The following is a 22,423-nucleotide window of genomic DNA, read 5'->3' as shown; positions in this document are numbered from 1 at the left end:
CAAAAGGTAAAATAATTTGTACCTTGGGGACGATTTAACCTAAGCTGGTAAAAATAAGCGTAGAGGTTTTTTCATGCAGGTCCCCACATCTGTACCCTAGAGTTCAGAGTGGGGAAGGAACCTTAACAAAAGCGCTTCAGCCATCCTACAAATGGAATTGACTTGAATGGAAGCTGCTGAGTTCTCAGCACTTTAGAAACTCAGTTCACTTATTTATCTATCTAGGTTGGGATTTTCCAAAGTGCCAAAGGAGCACGTCTCATTGAAAGTTAATAGTCTTGTGCTCATAAATACACAGGCTCTTTTGAAAATCTGACCCTTAAATAGAGACATAGATTCCTATCTTCGGGGGTCTATTCTGAAAATTCTCTGCCTTGGTGAACTCCACACATGTTTTTGTATATAAAAGGGGGGGAAGAGAGAAGAGACAAAACTTACACTGTTTGACCAGTTTTATTAAGCAGGCAAGCAAAATAATTTTTCACCTCTGTCTGGCACCCATTACTTAACTCCCACCACAAAACAAACAAACAAACCCTACATGTGGGACTTTGTGGAATCTCCCCTGGAAGAAACTGACTCTCCTGAAGGAAGCCATGTTCATACTTTGAGAAACACAGCAGGGGAGAATTTTTTGGAAGCAGTAAAATGTATTTCATCATTGCTTGTGTTGCCAGCAGCTACAGGAGGCTGCTGTATCAATACAGCTGATGGTGTTAAAGTGCAAAGACAATGAAATCAATACAACCCTTCCTGATGGGTGCAACTTTTAAAGTGACATCAAACAAAACATTGTTAAAGCTTTGTGTGTGTGTGTGTGCATTAAGAAAGTGCATTGAGTTTATGGTATTGCTCCACTCATTCTTGCATTAAACAGAGAATTCAACTTCCTTATTGTCTAGCCAGCTATCAAGATTGGAGCTATTTGCAAAATTTGAATCCACATCTAGGTTCACATTCTTCCCACCTCCAAATTTCAGGAACTTCATATGTAGGGGCCAGGTCCACCTATCATTCGTGGCTAATTTTTAACTTAGCATAATGACATTTCTTTACATCACCAAGAGGTTATAGGTGTTACATTTACACAGAAAGTATAAAATATGAGTCTACCATGAACTTCAGTGTGGGAAGCTCATAAGATTAATGGGTCTGGTATGTAGGCTCCAGCAAGCAGATTATTTTTAATGTAAAAAGGAAGAAAGCCATGCATATTGTGTTATCAAAATATTATATTTTTTTCTCGTTGAACAAGAAAGTTCCTCATCAAAAAGATGCTGGGCCAATAATTACCTTCTTCGAACATAGATCTGTTGTTCATTTTTAGAACTGGTCTGAAAATTTGAATCAGAAGTTCTCATGGAAAGTTCCATGTGGAGCAAACTGAATTTTTTCATGAAATCATATAGATTTCAATAAAAAGAAAAGGAGTACTTGTGGCACCTTAGAGACTAACAAATTTGTTTTCTTTTTGCGAATACAGACTAACACGGCTGCTACTCTGAAACCTATAGATTTCAATGACACTTTGTTATGAAAAATATTAAGGAAAAAAGTTTGAAAATGTTGAATAGCTTCATTTTGACATTTTGAGAATGAAAAGTCTTTTTTAGATTTTTTTATTTCAAATTTTACTTTATTTTATATTTTTAATCAATTAAAAATCTCAAAATCAAAATGAAATGTTTCAAATTTTTCAAAGCAAAATGTTGTAATTACATAAAATGAGGTTTTTTCCCCCCACAATTTCATTTTGTAAAAGTCTTCAACCTTTTGACTTTTCATTCTAATTCACGATGAAACAAAATCTCACAATTTTTGGCAGATGGAAAAATCTTTTTTCTGACCAACATCACCCTGTATCTATGTGGCCTTTGAGTACCTCTCAAACATGAATGGAATTTACCCTCACAATACCACTGTGATGTAGGGAACTGATATTCCCAATTTAGAGTTGGGAGCTGATAAATAGGGGAGAATAAGTGACTTGCTCAACTTTACAGAGGCAATCTGTGACTGAGCTAGGAGCTGAACAGGCATCTTTTCAATTCCAATCCAGTGTCCTTCCTACCTACAAATCATCTCCACCAACACTGGCTTTCAAGTCAATGGGAACTTCAGTAGAAGAAGAATTATCAACCTACTGAAGTTTAGTTCTGATGCAAATTTAGAGGTTTTTTTTTAAAGGAATGACACTGTGGTTGGGGTAGTTCAGGCATTTTTGGGTTACTAGGCAGTTAGCGTCTTCTTTAGCAACCTTCCTTTTTGCTATCATCCTTACTATATTGATTGGGTATTCCGCATCAGAATGAGCCAGTTCACACAAACAAAATTCCTTTTTAAACCTGCAGGCAGGGCTGTACTTAGCATTTCAAATCAGGCATCTGAAGCAATTTTCCGCTACTCATTGCCTGCTCACCAAGGGTCAATGGTGTCTCTCCACTGTTGTCACACTGATATATATAAGACTAGTATAAGTATCTGAAAGGAGAGGGGAATGAGATACTTATTTTGAAAAACTCAGCAAACAAAAATGACTCTTTATTACACCAGACTAGTATGTGTCTTTAGGTTCCCAGGCCTCAGTCAGGAAGTCAAGCCAGGCTGCTTGTTCTTTTAACAGTAGCCATCAAAGCACACTGATTTCTATATCCATAACTTTTTAACAAGAAGAGATAAAAAATAAGTTTTAAAATCAAAAAACAAATTATGATCTCAATTACAACAGTGTCAATCTGGAGTGACTCCACTAATGTTTGTGAGAGTTAGGCCCAAAGGCTGGCTCTGCCATCAGTCAAAACGCCAAGCAAACCAGAATTGGAGATGAATCAAACCTGAGGATGGTTTTAGTTTACTTTTTGCTAAATGTTGTTTGTTAGGATTTTGTTTGTTTGTTTGTTTGTTTTGTTTTTACATACAGCAAAGATCCCTTTTATCTGAATCTCAACAACTGGATTGGGAAGAGGGGCTTAGATGAAGAGTCAACAAAGATCAGGTACATAGTTCTGGTATGGGTCAATCCTACACATTTTTTAAGGTTCTGATATGTTCTGTTAACTCTTTCCACTGACTACTTTTCATGTAGCTGATGAACCAGAGGGAACTGAAGGCGAGTTACCAGTTCTTTTTTTCCTTTTTTTTTTTTTTTTTGTCCAGCTGAACTGAAAGCAGGATTTAACAGGTTTCAGAGTAGCAGCCGTGTTAGTCTGTATTCACAAAAAGAAAAGGAGTACTTGTGGCACCTTAGAGACTAACAAATTTATTAGAGCATAAGCTTTCGTGAGCTACAGCTCACTTCATCGGATGCATTTGGTGGAAAAAACAGAGGAGAGATTTATATACACACACACAGAGAACATGAAACAATGGGTTTATCATACACAATGTAAGGAGAGTGATCACTTAAGATAAGCCATCACCAGCAGCAGGGGGGGGAAAGGAGGAAAACCTTTCATGGTGACAAGCAAGGTAGGCTAATTCCAACAGTTAACAAGAATATCAGAGGAACAGTGGGGGGTGGGGTGTGGGGGAGAAATACCATGGGGAAATAGTTTTACTTTGTGTACTGACTCATCCATTCCCAGTCTCTATTCAAGCCTAAATTAATTGTATCCAGTTTGCAAATTAATTCCAATTCAGCAGTCTCTCCTTGGAGTCTGTTTTTGAAGCTTTTTTGTTGAAGTATAGCCACTCTTAGGTCTGTGATCGAGTGACCAGAGAGATTGAAGTGTTCTCCAACTGGTTTTTGAATGTTATAATTCTTGACGTCTGATTTGTGTCCATTCATTCTTTTACGTAGAGACTGTCCAGTTTGACCAATGTACATGACAGAGGGGCATTGCTGGCACATGATGGCATATATCACATTGGTAGGTGCGCAGGTGAACGAGCCTCTGATAGTGTGGCTGATGTGATTAGGCCCTATGATGGTATCCCCTGAATAGATATGTGGACAGAGTTGGCAACAGGCTTTGTTGCAAGGATAGGTTCCTGGGTTAGTGGTTCTGTTGTGTGGTGTGTGGTTGCTGGTGAGTATTTGCTTCAGATTGGGGGGCTGTCTGTAAGCAAGGACTGGTCTGTCTCCCAAGATCTGTGAGAGTGATGGGTCGTCCTTCAGGATAGTTTGTAGATCCTTGATGATGCGTTGGAGAGGTTTTATTTGGGGGCTGAAGGTGATGGCTAGTGGCGTTCTGTTGTTTTCTTTGTTGGGCCTGTCCTGTAGTAGGTGACTTCCGGGTACTCTTCAGGCTCCGTCAATCTGTTTCTTCACTTCAGCAGGTGGGTATTGTAGTTGTAGGAATGCATGATAGAGATCTTGTAGGTGTTTGTCTCTGTCTGAGGGGTTGGAGCAAATGCGGTTATATCGTAGCGCTTGGCTGTAGACAATGGATCGAGTTCATACCACTCGATAAACCCATTGTATGGGTTTATCATACATCATACATACATCATGTATGATAAACCCATTGTTTCATGTTCTCTGTGTGTGTGTGTGTATATAAATCTCTCCTCTGTTTTTTCCACCAAATGCATCTGATGAAGTGAGCTGTAGCTCATGAAAGCTTATGCTCTAATAAATTTGTTAGTCTCTAAGGTGCCACAAGTACTCCTTTTCTCCTTACAGTGTGTATGATAAACCCATTGTTTCATGTTCTCTGTGTGTGTGTGTGTATATAAATCTCTCCTCTGTTTTTTCCACCAAATGCATCCAATGAAGTGAGCTGTAGCTCACGAAAGCTTATGCTCTAATAAATTTGTTAGTCTCTAAGGTGCCACAAGTACTCCTTTTCTTTTTCAGGATTTAACAGAAACCTTGTGAGATTTCCAAACCAATTTTGGAGGAGAAGTTTAGACATTTCTAATACATTTTGGATAAAGGTCAAAATTTTCAAACCCAGGTGCCTAAATAGAGGATCTTAAGCACATTTAGGCCCCTTAACAGAACTGGTTTGAGGTGTTGGGCAACTATGGTTGCCATGGAAATCAATGAAGACCCAATTCAGAATATCACTTAAGCATATGTTTAAGACCCACCAGAGTGACGTCTCAGACTCAAGGAATATTTCCAACACACCTCTGACCAACATATTAACCCACAGAGACCTTCCTGCCAACACTACAAAAAGAAGGATTCTGGGTGGACTCCTCCTGAAGGTCGAAACAGCAGTCTGAATTTCTACATAGACTGCTTCCGCCGACGTGCACGAGCTGAAATTGTGGAAAAGCAGCATCGCTTACCCCATAACCTCAGCCATGCAGAACACAGTCCCATCCACAGCCTCAGAAACAACTCTGACATCATAATCAAAAAGGCTGACAAAGGAGGTGCTGTCGTCATCATGAATAGGTCGGAGTATGAACAAGAGGCTACTAGGCAGCTCTCCAACACCACTTTCTACAAGCCATTACCCTCTGATCCCACTGAGAGTTACCAAAAGAAACTACAGCATTTGCTCAAGAAACTCCCTGAAAAAGCACAAGAACAAATCCGCACAGACACACCCCTGGAGCCCCGACCTGGGGTATTCTATCTGCTACCCAAGATCCATAAACCTGGAAATCCTGGACGCCCCATCATCTCAGGCATTGGCACCCTGACAGCAGGATTGTCTGGCTATGTAGACTCCCTCCTCAGGCCCTTCGTTACCAGCACTCCCAGCTATCTTCGAGACACCACCGATTTCCTGAGGAAACTACAGTCCATTGGTGATCTTCCTAAAAACACCATCCTGGCCACTATGGATGTAGAAGCCCTCTACACCAACATTCCACACAGAGATGGACTACAAGCCGTCAGGAACAGTATCCCCGATACTGTCACGGCTAACCTGGTGGCTGAACTTTGTGACTTTGTCCTGACCCATAACTATTTCACATTTGGTGACAATGTATACCTTCAAATCAGCGGCACTGCGATGGTTACCCGCATGGCCCCACAGTATGCCAACATTTTTATGGCTGACTTAGAACAACGCTTCCTCAGCTCTCGTCCCCTAATGCCCCTACTCTACTTGCGCTACATTGATGACATCTTCATCATCTGGACCCATGGAAAAGAAGCTCTTGAGGAATTCCACCATGATTTCAACAATTTCCATCCCACCATCAACCTCAGCCTGGACCAGTCCACACAAGAGATCCACTTCCTGGACACTACGGTGCTAATAAGCGATGGTCACATAAACACCACCCTATATTGGAAACCTACTGACCGCTATTCCTACCTACATGCCTCTAGCTTTCATCCAGATCATACCACTCGATCCATTGTTTACAGCCAAGTGCTACGATATAACCGCATTTGCTCCAACCCCTCAGACAGAGACAAACACCTACAAGATCTCTATCATGCATTCCTACAACTACAATACCCACCTGCTGAAGTGAAGAAACAGATTGACAGAGCCAGAAGAGTACCCAGAAGTCACCTACTACAGGACAGGCCCAACAAAGAAAACAACAGAACGCCACTAGCCATCACCTTCAGCCCCCAACTAAAACCTCTCCAACGCATCATCAAGGATCTACAACCTATCCTGAAGGACGAGCCATCGCTCTCTCAGATCTTGGGAGACAGACCAGTCCTTGCTTACAGACAGCCCCCCAATCTGAAGCAAATACTCACCAGCAACCACACACCACACAACAGAACCACTAACCCAGGAACCTATCCTTGCAACAAAGCCCGTTGCCAACTCTGTCCACATATCTATTCAGGGGATACCATCATAGGGCCTAATCACATCAGCCACACTATCAGAGGCTCGTTCACCTGCGCATCTACCAATGTGATATATGCCATCATGTGCCAGCAATGCCCCTCTGCCATGTACATTGGCCAAACTGGACAGTCTCTACGTAAAAGAATGAATGGACACAAATCAGACGTCAAGAATTATAACATTCAAAAACCAGTTGGAGAACACTTCAATCTCTCTGGTCACTCGATCACAGACCTAAGAGTGGCTATACTTCAACAAAAAAGCTTCAAAAACAGACTCCAAGGAGAGACTGCTGAATTGGAATTAATTTGCAAACTGGATACAATTAACTTAGGCTTGAATAGAGACTGGGAATGGATGAGTCATTACACAAAGTAAAACTATTTCCCCATGGTATTTCTCCCTCCCACCCCACCCCCCACTGTTCCTCTGATATTCTTGTTAACTGCTGGAATTAGCCTACCTTGCTTGTCACCATGAAAGGTTTTCCTCCTTTCCCCCCCCTGCTGCTGGTGATGGCTTATCTTAAGTGATCACTCTCCTTACAGTGTGTATGATAAACCCATTGTTTCATGTTCTCTGTGTGTGTGTGTGTGTGTGTGTATATAAATCTCTCCTCTGTTTTTTCCACCAAATGTATCCGATGAAGTGAGCTGTAGCTCACGAAAGCTTATGCTCTAATAAATTTGTTAGTCTCTAAGGTGCCACAAGTACTCCTTTTCTTTTTTCAGAGTCCCCTTGTGACTCAAGCACATGCTTAATGTTAAGAACATGTTTAAGTGGTTTGCAGAATAGAGATGCTTTCCTAAATCAAGGCGTTAGGGTTACAGGTACTCAAAACATTTGAAAATTGTTCCAGGTCCATTCATGTGCCAAATATGTATTTAGGAGCCTAACTAGAAACCAGGCATGAAAATTTGGGACACAAGTAGTGAGATCGTTATTCTCAACTAAGTCTGAAGTGGGAACTTGTCAAGATCCACTGATCATTAAATAGCTTACTTTATGTATAGCGAAATTTAAAGACTAATTAATCACTTAAGAAAAAAGCACCACTTTTTCTTCTGTCTTCGTAATAGGATGTTTTCATCTTCTTAAAGTATAAACATGGTTTTGCAGTGGAATTTATTTTTTAAATTAAAAATATATTTTCTGTTTTGGTGAAAAAGCAAGAATGTTTAAAAGTGCTTTTTTCTCCTTTCTTTTTTATCCAGAACATCCGATCTAGAACCATTAAACTTGAAGGTGGCAAAAAGAACTGAAAAACATAATTATAAACCTTAGGAAATATTTTCTCCTGTTCTGACTCAGTAATGTGGGAGAGGAAAGGATTTAAAATCTGTTGAAGACTCTAATAAATCACACCAGATTAACAAAAGATTGAATTTTTGGCGCATATGCATACAGACACGTATATATATTCCTTCTTCCCACCATAACTGAGAAGCAAATATTTTGCACATGTAGGTCAGAATATGAAAATAGCACCAGAATGCAATAATCAGAACAGTGTTTTTTCAAAGTATCTATTGTCTACCATAGGTCTTTAATCTAAAAATTATCTTTGCTTTACTATTTCTGACTAGAATCTAAGTGGAAATTTGTAAAGATTTGTCCTGTACTGTCTCAAACTGCTTTTGAAGACTGCAGTTTATTACTTTGCCCATAAAATCAAGACAGCAAAATATATTTTATTAAGCAAATGGTACTGCTAATTTAGCAGCAGTGGAAGCATACTTTATTAATTTTGTAGGGATTAACATTTTGAAAGCCACTGACCATATTTTAAAATCATTATACAAAGCATGATGTTGATGTTCAGAAGATAAGGGGATCATCTTGTTCCTACTCACCAGCAATCATACATCACTTCTCTTTGCTTTATTTCTGGTAAAAGTACTAGATCAGGTTCATGCCTGGTGGAATTCAATGTGATATTGATGCTACTGAAATCAACAAAGCCCTGTGATGGGGAATACTCAACAGCAGTGCCATGTGGAGGTCAGGCCTGGGTGTGGCAGGTTGTCTTCTTCCCAGATGTTTCCCTTTCTCACTATAGTTACTTCACCTGTGGGTCTCTATCCTTTTAGTGACACAGTCTTCCAGCCAAGTCATATGTCTGAGTCCACCCTTTTCAGGGTACACATACAGAGTCCAATAATGTGGAAGTCTTCAGAAGTCAGCAAGGGCTTCAGGGATTCCCCCTTGGATTGGGATAATAGAATCACAGAATCATAGAAGATTAGGGTTGGAAGAGACCTTAGGAGATCAACTAGTCCAACCCCCTGCTCAAAGCAGGACCAACACCAACTAAATCATCCCAGCCACAGCATTGTCAAGCCAGGCCTTAAAAACCTCTAAGGAAGGAGATTCCACCACCTCCCTAGGTAACTCATTACAGTGCTAGTGAAATAGTGTTTCCTAATATCACAACCTAGACTTGTCCCCACTGCAACTTGAGACCATTGTTTCTTGTTCTGACACCTACCACCACTGACAACAGCTGAGCTCCATCCTCTTTGGAACCCCCCTTCAGGTAGTTGAAGGCTGCTATCAAATCCCCCCTCACTCTTCTCTTCTGCTGACTAAATAACCCCAGTTCCCTCAGCCTCGCCTTATAAGTCATGTGCCCCAGCCCCCTAATCATGTTCGTTGCCTTCCACCGGACTCTCTCCAATTTATCCATATCCTTTCTGTAGTAGGGGACCCCAAAATGGACACAATACTCCAGATGTCACCTCACCAGGGGCGAATAGATGGGAATAATCACTTCCTTCAATCAGATCTGATCTGCTGGCAATGCTCCTACTAATGGAGCCCAAGATGCTGTTAGACTTCTTGGCAACAAGGGCACACTGTTGACTCATATCCAGCTTCTTGTCCACTGTAATACCCCGGTCCTTTTCCGCAGAACTGCCACTTAGCCAGTCAGTCTCCAGCCTGTAGCAGTGCATGGGATACTTCCGTCCTAAGTGTTGGAGTCTGCACTTGTCCTTGTTAACCTCATCAGATTTCTTTTGGCCCAATCCTCCAATTTGTCTAGGTCATTCTGGACCCTATGCCTACCATCAAGCATATCTACCTGTCCCCACAGCTAAGTGTCATTCGCAAACTTGCTGAGGATGCAATCCATCCCATCATCCAGATCATTGGATTAAAGAAGATGTTGAACAAAAGCCAGGACCGACCCCTGGGTCACTAAACTTTATACCACTTGCCATCTAGACAATAAGCCACTGATCACTACCCATTGAGCATGACAATCTAGCCAGCTTTCTATCCACCTTATAGTCCATTCATCCAATCCATACTTATTTAACTTGCTGGCAAGAATACTGTGGGAGACAGTGACAAAAGCTTTGCTAAAGTCAAGGAATAACACGTCCACTGCTTTCCCCATATCCACAGAACCAGTTATCTCATAATAGAAGGCCAGAGTTTGGTCAGGCATGACTTGCCCTTGGTGAATCCATGTTGACTGTTCCTGATCACCTTCCTTTCATCCAAGTGCTTCAAAATGCATACCTTGAGGACCTGCTCCATGATTTTTCCAGGGACTGAGGTGAGGCTGACCAGTCTGTAGTTCCCCAGATTCTCCTTCTTTCCTTTTTGAAAGATGAGTGCTATATTTGCCTTTTTCCAATCATCTGGGATCTCCCCTGATCACCACAAGTTTTCAAAGATAATGGCCAATGGCTCTGCAATCAATCACATCAGCCAACTCCCTCAGCACCCTCAGATGCATTGCATCCAGCCCCATGGGCTTGTGCATGTACAGTTTTTCTAAATCGTCCTTAACCTGTTTTTTCACCACTGAGGGCTGCTTACCTCCTCCCTGTACTGTGCTGCCCAGTGCAGCAGTTTGGGAGTTGACCTTGTCTGTGAAGACCGAGGCAAAACAAGCATTGAGTACTTCAGCTTTTTCCACATCATTTGTCACTAGGTTGCCTCCTACACTTTCCCTGACCTTCTTTTTGTTGCTAACATGCTTGTAGAAACCCTTCTTGTTACCCTTCACATCCCTTGCTAGCTGCAACTCTAATTGTGCTTTGGCCTTCCTGATTACATGCCTGCATGCTTGACCAATATTTTTATACTCCTCCCTTTTAATCTGTCCACGTTTCCACTTCTTGTAAGCTTCTTTTTTGTGTTTAAGCTCACTAAAGATTTCACTGTTAAACCAAGCTGGTTGCCTGCCATATTTGCTATTCTTTCTGCTCTTCAGGATGGTTTGTTCCTGAGCCGACAATAAGGTTTCTTTAATATATAACTAGCTCTCCTGGACTCCTTTCCACCTCATATTAGCCCTTTAGGAGATTCTGCCAATCAGTTCAGTGAGGGAGTCAAAGTCTGCTTTTCTGAAGTCCAGGGTCTGTATTCTGCTGCTCTCCTTTCTTCCTTTTGTGAGGATCCTGAACTCAACCATCTCATGGTCACTGCTGCCCAGGTTGCCACCCACTTCTACTTGCCCTACCATTTCTTCCCTGCTTGTTAGCAGCAGGTCAAGAGGAGCATGGCCCCTAGCTGGTTTCTCCAGCACTTGCATCAGGAAGTTGTCCCCAACACTTTCCAAAAACTTCCTGGATTGTCTGTGCACTGCTGTATTACTCTTCCAGCAGAAGTCAGGGTGATTGAAATCCCCCATGAGAACCAGGGCCTGTGATCTGGAAACTTCTGTTAGTTGTCTGAAGAAAACCTCGTCTACCTCCTCCTGGTCTACCTCCTCCTCCTACCTCTTACCTCTTGGTCTGGTGGTCTATTGCAGACACCCATCATGACACCACCCTTGTTGCTCTCGCCTCTAAACTTAACCCAAATACTCTCAACAGGATTTTCTCCACTTTCATACTGGAGCTCTGAGCAATTCTACTGCTCTCTTACATACAGTGCAACTCCTCCACCTTTTCTCCCCCACCTGTTCTTCCTGAACAGTTTAGACCCATCCATGACAGTGCTCCGGTCATGTGAATTACCCCACCAAGTCTTTGTTATTCCAATCACATCATAGTTCCTTCACTGTGCCAGGATTTCCATTTCTTCCTGCTTGTTTCCCAGGCTTCTTGCATTCGTGTACAGGCACCTAAGATAACTAGTTGAGTGCCCAACTTTCTCAGTATGTATCGGGAGGATCTTAGGGTCTGGACCATTTCACCTTCAAGATCTTCCCCAACTAGGTTCCCCCACCAAGAAATAGACTTCTGTCATTGCCCCCTCTTCAGGATTAGTAGGGGATCCTGGGACCACCCTCCCAACCAGGTTCTAATCCAGGGCCCAATAGTATGCAACTAAGACTTGCACCTTGGAGTGTTATGCAGATGCCTCCCTGGATTGCTTCCTACCAGTGTCCCCTCTTCCCACAGAACCAAACACAAAACTAAAATTTCTGACCTTCAAAAGTCCCCAGTCCCTCCTTCACATGCATGGCCAGATCAATATCTCCAATGTCCAGGCAGCAAGAGCTCCTGGGATGCTCCTTCCCAAGAGTTCAGTGCACGGGGCAGTTCTCTTCCACTGTCTGCCTTCTTCTGAGCCTCTCTGCTTCCCTTTTTAAGCTCCACCTCCATTGCAGGTGCAGCAGTGTGGGGCCACCTGGGACCAGAGCTGCTCCTTAACACCTTGTTCTCCAGTGTAGGGTGTGTATTCCCTATCACAAGCCCCAATTTGGAATATAATTTAACCGTGTGCTTGAGTCCCACTGGGGAAAGCCCCATTGGGATTTAAGTACATACTGAAGCATAGTCAGTGGAGTTACACCAGGGATAAATGTGACTCAGCAGCTTTCCAGCTGAATTAATCCAGCTGTGAAGGCCAGTAGGGATCATCTAATCTAAACTCCTGGCCAGAAAATCCATAGAATTTTATCTAGAATTATTCTTGCAGTGGAAGAAATAATTGTCTCTGCTACATAAGTGAACTATTATGCCTAATCACTTTTCAAGTAGGTCATAGTCTCTTTGGGGAAGTAGCAATCTACAGTTGTTTATGTGGTGTCATTCACTTCCACTTCTTTGAGGCTGCTACCCCCACTTAATTGCACGTTAAAACCCTGTGCAAAAATATTTATTCAGCATCCATGTCTAAGTGCTTTTCTGTCACAGCTAGAAGTCCTAGAAGGCTCTTGAGACAGTCTGCTCTCTAGAGCCTTCTACTCTAGTTGTGAGGGGCAGCTTGTTTAAACAACCATCTGCAGGAGCCAGATGCTCAGCTGATGTAAACAAGCATAACTTAATTGAAGTCAACAGAGCCGAACTGATTTGCATCAGATGAGGATCCAGCCCCTGAACTTTTACGTGCTTCATCAAACTTAATTATTTTACTATTGGTATGACAGTAACTTGTAGATGCCCCAACCAAACTCAGAAGCACATTGTGCTAGGGGCTGTACAAACCTATAGTTAGTGAAAGTCCTTCCCAGAGCAACTTATAGTTTAAGGCCCCAATACTGAAATGACTTAATTATATACTTAACTTTACATAATGTGAATTCATAGATTCATAGCTTCCAGAAGGGACCATTGTGATAATCTAGTCTGACCTCCTGTATAATATGGGCCAGAGAACTTCCACCAAATAATTCCTACAGCAGATCTTTTAGGAAAAAAATCCAATCTTGATTTAAAAATTATCAGTGATGGAGAACCCACCATGTCCCTTTGGCAAGTTGTCCAGTGGCTAATTACACTCTCTGTTAAAAATGTACACCGTAGTTACAGTCTGAATCTGCGTAGCTTCAACTTCCATCCGTTGGATTGCATCAACCTTTCTCTGCCAGTTGAGGAGACCATTATTAATATTTGTTCCCCATGTAGGTACTTATAGACAGTAAACAAGTCACCCCTTAGCCTTCCCTTAGTTAAACTAAATAGATCAAGGTCCTTCAGTCTATTAATATAAGGCATGTTTTCGAATTGTTCAATCATTCGCATGGCTCTTCTCTGAATCCTCTGCAATTTATAAACATCTTTCTTGAATTGTAGACACCAGAACTGGACACAGTTTTCCAGCAGCTGTCATATCAGTATCAAATATAGAGGTAAATTAACCTCTCTTCTCTTACTTGAGAGTCTCCTGTTCATGCATCCAAGGATCACATTAGCCCTTTTGGCCACAGAATCACACTGGGAGCTCATGTTCAGCTGATTATCCACCATGACCCCAAATCTTTTTGAGTCACTGCTTCCCAGCATGGAATCCCCCATCATGTAAGCATGGCCTATATTCTTGTTCCCAGAAGTATAAAATTTACATTTAATACAGCTAAAACACATATTGTTTGCTTGGGTACAATTTATGAAGCTATCCAGCTGAATCTGCATCACTGAGCTGCCCTCTTCAATATTTACCACTCCCGCAGTTTTTATGTCATCTGTAAACTTTGTCACTGATTCTATCTTTTCTTCCAGATCATTGATAAAAATATTAAATAGCATAGAGCCAAGAACCAACCCCTGCAGGACCTCAAAAGAAACAGAGTTGATTGTTGATGATTCCCTGTTTACAGTTACATTTTGAAACCGATCAGTTAGCCAGTTTTTTGTTTTGTTTTTTTGTTTTAAACCAAAATGTTGTGCAGTACCTAGTTAAATGCCTTACAGAAGTCCAAATGTAGTTCATTAACACTATTGCATTTATCAACCAACTTGTAATCTCATAAAATATATCAGGTTCAACAGTATCATTTTCCATAAATCCATGTTGATTGACATTAATTATACTACCCTCCTTTAATTCTTTATTAATCAAGACCAGTATCAGTCTCTCTGTTACCTTGCCTGTGATTGATATCAGACTGACAGGTCTATAATTACCTATGTTATCCCATTTCCACTTTTTAAATATTATCACTACAGTAGCTGTTTTTCATTCTTCTGAGACATCTACAGTGTTTCAAGATTTATTGAAAAAGAGACTATTAACTGTCCAGCAAGCTCCTAAGCCAGTCTTTTAAAACTCTTGGATCCCAGTTATTCAGACCTGCTGATTGCAAAATGTCTAATTTCAGAAACTACTTAACATCCTTCTGAGATGCTAGTGGACTGGAAATAGTGTGATTGACTATAAGAAAAAGAGTACTTGTGGCTCCTTAGAGACTAACAAATTTATTTGAGCATAAGCTTTCGTGATCTACAGCTCACTTCATCGGATGCATTTGGTGGAAAAAAAACAAATGCATCCGATGAAGTGAGCTGTAGCTCACGAAAACTTATGCTCAAATAAATGTGTTAGTCTCTAAGGTGCCACAAGTACTACTTTTCTTTTTGTGAATACAGACTAACACGGCTGCTACTCTGAAACCTGTGATTGACTATATCATCTTTTTTCTCCCAAATACAGAATAATAATATTTATCTGGCACTTCTGCCTTTTCTGCATTGTGATTGATAATTCCAGTATTTCCTTCAGCTCCATCAAAGTCAATGGAAATACTCAGAATGTGCAAAATTAAGCATATGAACAAATCTATATGGGATTGTTGGCCTAAACGAGAGAAATAGTGGGGGACAGTTAAGCTGAGGTGAAATATCCCAAAGCACTGACATACCTGGCACAGAACACAACTTTCCTATCTTGTGGTCTGGTATCCTACCCACTACACAAAACTATCCCTGAACTGAACTGCCAGACTTTGAAGGTCCCCACGGCTCCCATTTTTTTAAAAATGGCACTTTATGCTGCTAACTTTATTTAAATTTCCTCTATCTTGACTTATATTAAGGGGTGCAAAGAATATTTTGTTTTATTTTTGTGTGGCACTTCTAGGGAATTTCAATCCACTCTCTCAGTGAGATAATCCAGAGATGTTCTGTAAAGAAAGTAAACAAAGCAAAAATTGATAAACTTCATACTGTGCGTGCACAGTTAATGTTACTCATTGCGCTCCATGGGGTGGAAGGTTTTTACTAGAACTGTGGTAAGTAGCTTGAAAAATTAATTTTCCTATAATAGAGACATCTTAAAAGCATGATCTTGCTGTGCAGTAAATCAATTCATAGGACAGATTTATTCTTTTATCAGGAATTTTCTCAAGGGGTTTTAAGGATGTTTCTCAAGGGGTTTTAAGCCAGTTCAGATAAAACAAGTACTGGCTTAAATATCAGTAAAAATCTCTCTGAGAAAAACTGAAGCTATTTTGGAGGCTCAAAAAGTTGGTTGAACTTTTTGAGTCAGATGTTCAGGTGGTCTAAATTAATGTAGCTTCACTAAAGTCAACTGAGCTAATCTGATTTATAACAACTGAGGCTCTGGCCCCCAACAGGATTCTCTTTAGCTTTCCAACATCTACCTACCTTCTGACTTTCTCACTGAGAAAGCAAGTTAAGTGGAGATAAGAAACCACCATGACAAAAGATATTTTCACAGCATTTTCAACTAAATTGAGCCTTGGATACCAAGACACCACATAATAAATATGGACTCAAGAAGTATGGTTAGCTGAGAGACAACATGGTCTGCTAGATAGGGGTCCTAGGTTCTGTTCTGTCTCTGCCGCTGATCCACCATGTGCTCTAAACTACTCGCTACATCCATCTGTGTCTCAGTTTCCCCATTCCTCTTCCACATGTGATAGGAAGCTGCCTCTTTCATGTTTTATGGCAGGAAGTCCCTTCTTTCAGCAGCTTCTGCTAAGTTTTTCCTGCTTCCCAGACTGAGAGAGGGAATATTTCTTGGCAGAGAACCACATCCTAAACATCTGACGATTAGCAAAACTGGGCTGTAAATAGCATGACAGCAGGCTTCATAACACAGTTCCCACCCTGCTTTGGCTAACTTTGGCCTCTTCAAGTCAATGGACAGCCTATTGACCTCCCTGAGGTTTGGAGGAGGTGTTCTCCTAGTTTTGCCTAGTTGAGATAAACATACAAACTTCTGAACTGAACCTTTTGAGTTTTACCTTCACTACTTAACAAGTGTCTTCTTTGTATGGGAGTTTTTTTCCTGGCATGGTGCTACATGCAATTAAGAGTTCCACTAGCTGGGTTGTTCCTGCCTGCAAAAATGAATAGTTTCTGTACGAGTTTAAAAAAAAAAGGAATTTCAGCAGTTAAAATATACAATAAAAATGTCACTGCTATCTTTGCTTTAATTATGGAGCTCACATTGTGATTATATTCTATGCCAGTTTGTCAGAAAATGAGACTGTAACCATTATTGTTAAGCACTGTAACATCTCTTCTCTTCACTGAGTTTGTGTGCCCTCATTTTTATTCAGTCATATTCAAACTATACCTTTTTTTTCCCCAGGTTTGCAATAACTAGAACATTTTTCTAGCTCATTTTGCCTGCTATAAATTGAATAGCCTGGAAAATTTTCGTCACATTCCTATGTTTAGACGTACAGATCAAGGGCAAAAAAAACCAACAAACCAGACCAAACCTCTTTTGCCATTCACGCCATAAGCCTTCTGTTGTCACTGTGGATCTCCATGGCATATTCTGCAATTACCAGCCTTCCATAAATCAATGCAAAGAGTTGACAATGGTGAGAATATACCACATTTATCTGCAATGCAAGTGGCAATTAAGCAAGGTATAATTTTGCCCAATATTTGTCCCTCCTTTCACAAGGAATGGCTAAAAAGATCTAGGCATCAGGTTTGAAATAGCTGGACTTTCTGGCTGAAATCTCAGTAGGGTCATTTACTACGAATTATAAACTGAGTTCCATGCAATTCACTATCTGTGGGTCTTTCAGATGAACAACTGAGGTTCCCAAACATCTCACCTGAGAAAGATATTAACTGTAACAATCTGCTTTTATTGTATCCATCCAGACGAGTTTATACAATTTTCTTTTTTACAGACCTTCTGTACCATTTTGATGTGTAGCTGTTCATATCAAACAACTCTCTTTCTCTCAGCAATTCTAATATCACCATGTAGGACCAGTACATAGATTATAAAAAAAACACCATTGAGAGCTGTCCAGAAGGGCAATTAATTCTCTGTACAACTCTTGGCTGCTCTCTTTGAACATGTTGTCATGTTTCTGTGATTATGTATGCTGAGTATGGATAGCATAAGGCCGTGTTGCTTTTCATACACATAGCAATACTTAGAAGTCAAGTAATGTTTCTAATTGACTATGCTTGATGGATAGAGCTGGTTGAAAAAACTTTAATAGAACTATTTTCTGTCGGTGGATGCAGTTCTGGTGAAATCTGAACTGATCAGTGTCTGGAGTCTTGCATGTCAGCTTCCCAGTGGAGGAGAAATCAGTGACATGGACTCTGGATTACACTAAACAGAACGTGCTTTATTCTCACACATACACCAGTCCTGGAGCAGAGGTGGTCAGACAGCATGAAGGGCAATCCCTTCTTTCAGGAATCTCAGTCCAGCTTTAATGCCTGGTTCTAGAGATGTTTCAGAGTAGCAGCCATGTTAGTCTGTATCCAAAAAAGAAAAGGAGTACTTGTGGCACCTTAGAGACTAACAAATTTATTTGATCATAAGCTTTCGTGAGCTACAGCTCACTTATTTGTTAGTCTCTAAGGTGCCACAAGTACTCCTCTGATTCTAGAGATCAACTTTGCCTCAAGAACTGACTCTAATCAGAGCCCATGGTAGAGAGCAAACTCTCCTGCTGCTCACTGCTCCCTCTTCCAAAGCTGCTTCTACATCAAAACCTTGCATAACTCAAAACTAAGAACGCCACATCATGTCTTCTCCAGAGCCAAAACTTCCTTGCCCACTAAACAAGGACTTGAAAGAATATGTGTAAGACCTCCACCTTCCATAACAATAGTTATGTTACAATGAATGAGAGAAGTTGGTGGAATGTGGGAGGCTACGGATGCTGGATCACCATCTGTGTTCTTCTGAAGTCCCAAGTGTGTGTAGTGTCCTCAAAAATATAAGGACTGTTCTGAGCTCACTTAACCCTCAGGTTTTGCTCTGTTGTAATTCCACTGACTTCAGAGGAGTTACTCCTGGTTTACAGCAAAGGAACTAAGTTCAGACACAGACTCATGGCTTCTTGCAGAAAATGTGTAAAGGGGGAAAAATCAATAAAAACTAGAAAAACACAAAGAACCAAAAAAAGTTATTAAGCGGAACGAAGCACTTGACTATGTTGTAAGATGGCTGCATTCCAGCTTCACTAGCAAAAAGCTGTACTTTGACGTGCTTACAGAAACTGGCCAGACCCTTTTTGTCTCTTAGTAGTGTTGATATCATTCCAAATACCCTCCCATATGCAGATTAGAAAGCTGACCAAAACTTGACATTTTATATTTGTGGAATAACTCAGCAGTTTCACTCTGGAAAATCTCAACCACTTTCACTGAGATTTGCCAGTTCCCCTTTACACAGTACATTTCATAATCATTTTTGCAAAGGGAGATTTTAGTTGGTGAAATCAAACCAAACCTCTGGGGTGTTTTGTTTGTTGTTGTTGGTTGGTTGGTTGGTTGGTTGGTTGGTTGGTTGGTTGGTTGGTTGGCTGGCTGTTGTTGGCTTTTTGGGGAGATTGTTTTGTTTTGTTGTTTTGTTTTGTTTGGGGGGAGAAACATAGACCTATTAGGTAGGTTTTGTCATAAAATGTCCATTGAAATTTTATTTGATGAAAAACTGAGTCTTTCACTAAATTAAAATTTTCAAGGGACTCATTTACTTTCATCAAAAATGTATGTTTCATCCAAAATCTTTGGTTTACATTTGTACTGAAAATATTAAATTTTTTGTGAGGTAAACTCATTTCCTGACTAATTGTTTGGTTAGTTCGTATTTTTCCATCCTCCCTCCCAGTGTAGGATTACTTTACAGTGCTTTCTCCAGTTCAGTTTTAAATCATTCTAACCATGGAGCATCCAACACTTCCTTGGTTAATCTATTCCAGAGTCCTCAGTGTCAGGACATTTTTTCCTGTGTACACTTTAAATTTTCCTTGACTTAGTTTCTTCTAACTACCTGGAGTTCTGACAGCTGAAAACACCCTGGACAATTTTCTCATTCCTTCTGTCCTTATTTACCCTCTTTCAAACTCAGAGGCTAAAAGCTTGCCAAACCACTCTGATAAATGTGCTGCTACATTTATTTTTCTGAGGAACAAAGAACCAAAATGTATCAGTTGTTCTTTCACTTATGAAACTTCTTTTGGAACTGGAATGGTCAAATTATTCAATTCAATTTTTTTGTGTGAATTTTGCCCTTTTTTTCTATATTAGCTATTAAAATGTTGTGAGTTTCACAAACTTGTTCATTATTTACAATTGTTTATCAAGTGGTTTTGTGAACAAATTTAGCCTCTGAATTGTTCACAGGTTGGTCACTCTGTGTGTATACTATTAATTTTCATTCAAGCTGCATGACTGTTCCCCTAAGTCACATGATATTGTTCTGCAGTCCCTGATTGGGTGAGCTAAGCTTTATAAAGAGAAGTTCTTTTGTCTGTCAGCAGATGATCAAACATCTGCAACTGTTTGAATCTCTTGCTCAAATAGTAAAAAGAACTTCCTGCTAGTTCTTGTGACACTTTCATTGAATCATCTGTCCAATAAAAATGTTCACAAATCAGCAGACTAAAGAGTTTGTGAATACCAGAGAAGGGAAACAGTAGGGTTTTTTTTTCAAGTACATTCACAAATACTTTTTCTTTTTTGCTTTGATCCATTCAACCATCTTAATTGAAAAATTTCCCATAAATTTGCATAACACTACTATAAAACCCTAGTCATTTTTATATCAACACAGCAGCATTTTGTCACCTTTTCGTCTAATACTGGCACTTGCTTTCCATACCTGGCTTCATTCGCTGTAGAGATGGGTCAAGGAGCTGATGGTGACGCTGGATTAAGATCAGACTCAGGTACCAAGGAAGAGAGAAGAGCAGGAAACATTAATTCCCCTTGGGACTTTGCCATGAAACCAATTCAGTCATGAAGGGCTTAGATATTACAGTGATGTGTGCTATAGAAAACCCTAATAAAAGATGGTACTGAGTATGAAGGATTGAAAGTGACTCAAGTATAGATTTTTTTGTTCAATGGAGTCAATCTCTTATAGAAATTTCTCATGAAATTTTGGGTGCATCCAAACTAGAACCAGAATAATAAGCCACATCAGAATTTTAGGCCTGACCTAAAAATTACAGGGATGTGTTCAGATCCAAGGATTCAAATTGAAACACCTTCTTCTGCAGATATTTAAATGGGCTTGGATTTGAGGTTCTGATTTTGGCTCAGATTTGTTTCTGACCATTGAGTGTGTGTCACTATGTTTAGTGGAGTGTATTATTAATACATAGGCCCAATGCTAAACAAATTTAATATGGCACCTAAATGTTTGATATTTGGTCTTAAATGAACAAAATATGTATTCTATAATGAATACTTAATTAGGACTGCAATCTGAATATAAGGAATAGAGCCCCTACTGCTGCACAGACAGATGAGAATGAAATGAATTACAGTCATGCAGGGAGGGATATTAATAGTGTCCAGTTTTATAAATGAATCCAATTTTAAGCCACTTTAGTTGCTATCATACTGAGAGAGAGTGCAACATGTCTAACAAATCATCTCTGAACTGGCAAAAGGCAAAATGTAAGCCGGAAATAATTTTCATTTCCAGATGTTTTCCTGCATTAAATATTTGTAATTATTTTGCTCTTACTACTCAAACATCATTTTTAAAAAATAAAGACAGTGCTTTCTTAAGAACAAATTTGGTTTTAGCAGATGTACAACAGTTTGAATTTTCTGACTTTCCATGTGATTGAAGATCTAGCTGATTTTTTATCAGGAGTACTTGTTGGGTGGCTCCCCCTGCCCCTTTCCCCAAGACTATGTAAGGAGAGGTCAGCTTGGCTGAGAGCTTGTAGCATACAATGTGTTCATGAGACAGATTTTTAGACAGGAGCTACAGCATCTGATGGATGAACCTCAATAAGGATCTGATCCTGCATATGCTTACTATTGAGTATAATGCTTACATCTGTGAATTTCAGCATTCATACTAAAGGAAGCAACCTTGCAAAATGTCATGCGTGTGAGTAACTTTGGTCATGCGAGTTGTCCTCCCTTGGGATTGTTTACATATAAGTAAAAAGAAAAGGAGTACTTGTGGCACCTTAGAGACTAACAAATAAGTACTCCTTTTCTTTTTGAGAATACAGACTAACACGGCTGCTACTCTGAAACCTTACATATAAGTGTCTGCAGGATCAGAGATTGGGGTACATTAGGAGCTTTGATCTGAATATGTACACATTGGAATTTCCAAATTGTGGGTAGAAGTCTCAAACTGCAACATGCTCTCTCACCATCAGAATAGCTGGTATTTCTTTCCAGCCATGCCAGTAACACCACAAGGACTTGGGAGGGTTTTTGTGGATGTAACATTACCCCGGGTAAAATCTGGACCTCAGTTCTCCAACCGGTGGTGCCTTTTACATTGCTTCACTGTGAAAGTTACCATTCCTGGTCTCCTCACACCTTACAGCCTCCAGCATGTCAGTTACTCCCAGGTATAGTATATGAGTGCTATAGGCAGTTCAATTCTCATGAATTACAAGGAGAGCAACACCAGTGAATTCCCAGTCCTGGACTTTCCCCAGAAGCGTATGTCTTGTACTGCCCAGCTCCCCCTGGGCAATACAAAGTATATGAATTTTGTCATTTTATTAATAGATAATGATATACACAAATCCTATTATCCCAAATGGAGTTTTCCAAACACTTCAGTCCAAACACACTGGTTTA

At 40.3% G+C, this 22,423-nt stretch overlaps 1 long non-coding RNA gene across 1 annotated transcript; it reads left to right on the top strand.

Annotated features, from left to right (window-relative positions):
• Positions 1-2,506: 2,506 nt before the first annotated feature.
• Positions 2,507-8,021, top strand: LOC122460379. Its single transcript, XR_006281643.1, has 3 exons — positions 2,507-3,181; positions 4,809-5,043; positions 7,456-8,021. It is a non-coding gene; the product is annotated as an uncharacterized LOC122460379 (long non-coding RNA).
• The last annotated feature ends 14,402 nt before the right edge of the window (positions 8,022-22,423 follow it).

Source organism: Dermochelys coriacea, chromosome 5 (assembly GCF_009764565.3).
Source record: "Dermochelys coriacea isolate rDerCor1 chromosome 5, rDerCor1.pri.v4, whole genome shotgun sequence".
Classification (NCBI taxonomy): Eukaryota; Metazoa; Chordata; order Testudines; family Dermochelyidae; genus Dermochelys; species Dermochelys coriacea.
The sequence above is the reverse complement of the archived record's forward strand: the minus strand, read 5'-3'. Positions and strand labels throughout refer to the sequence as shown.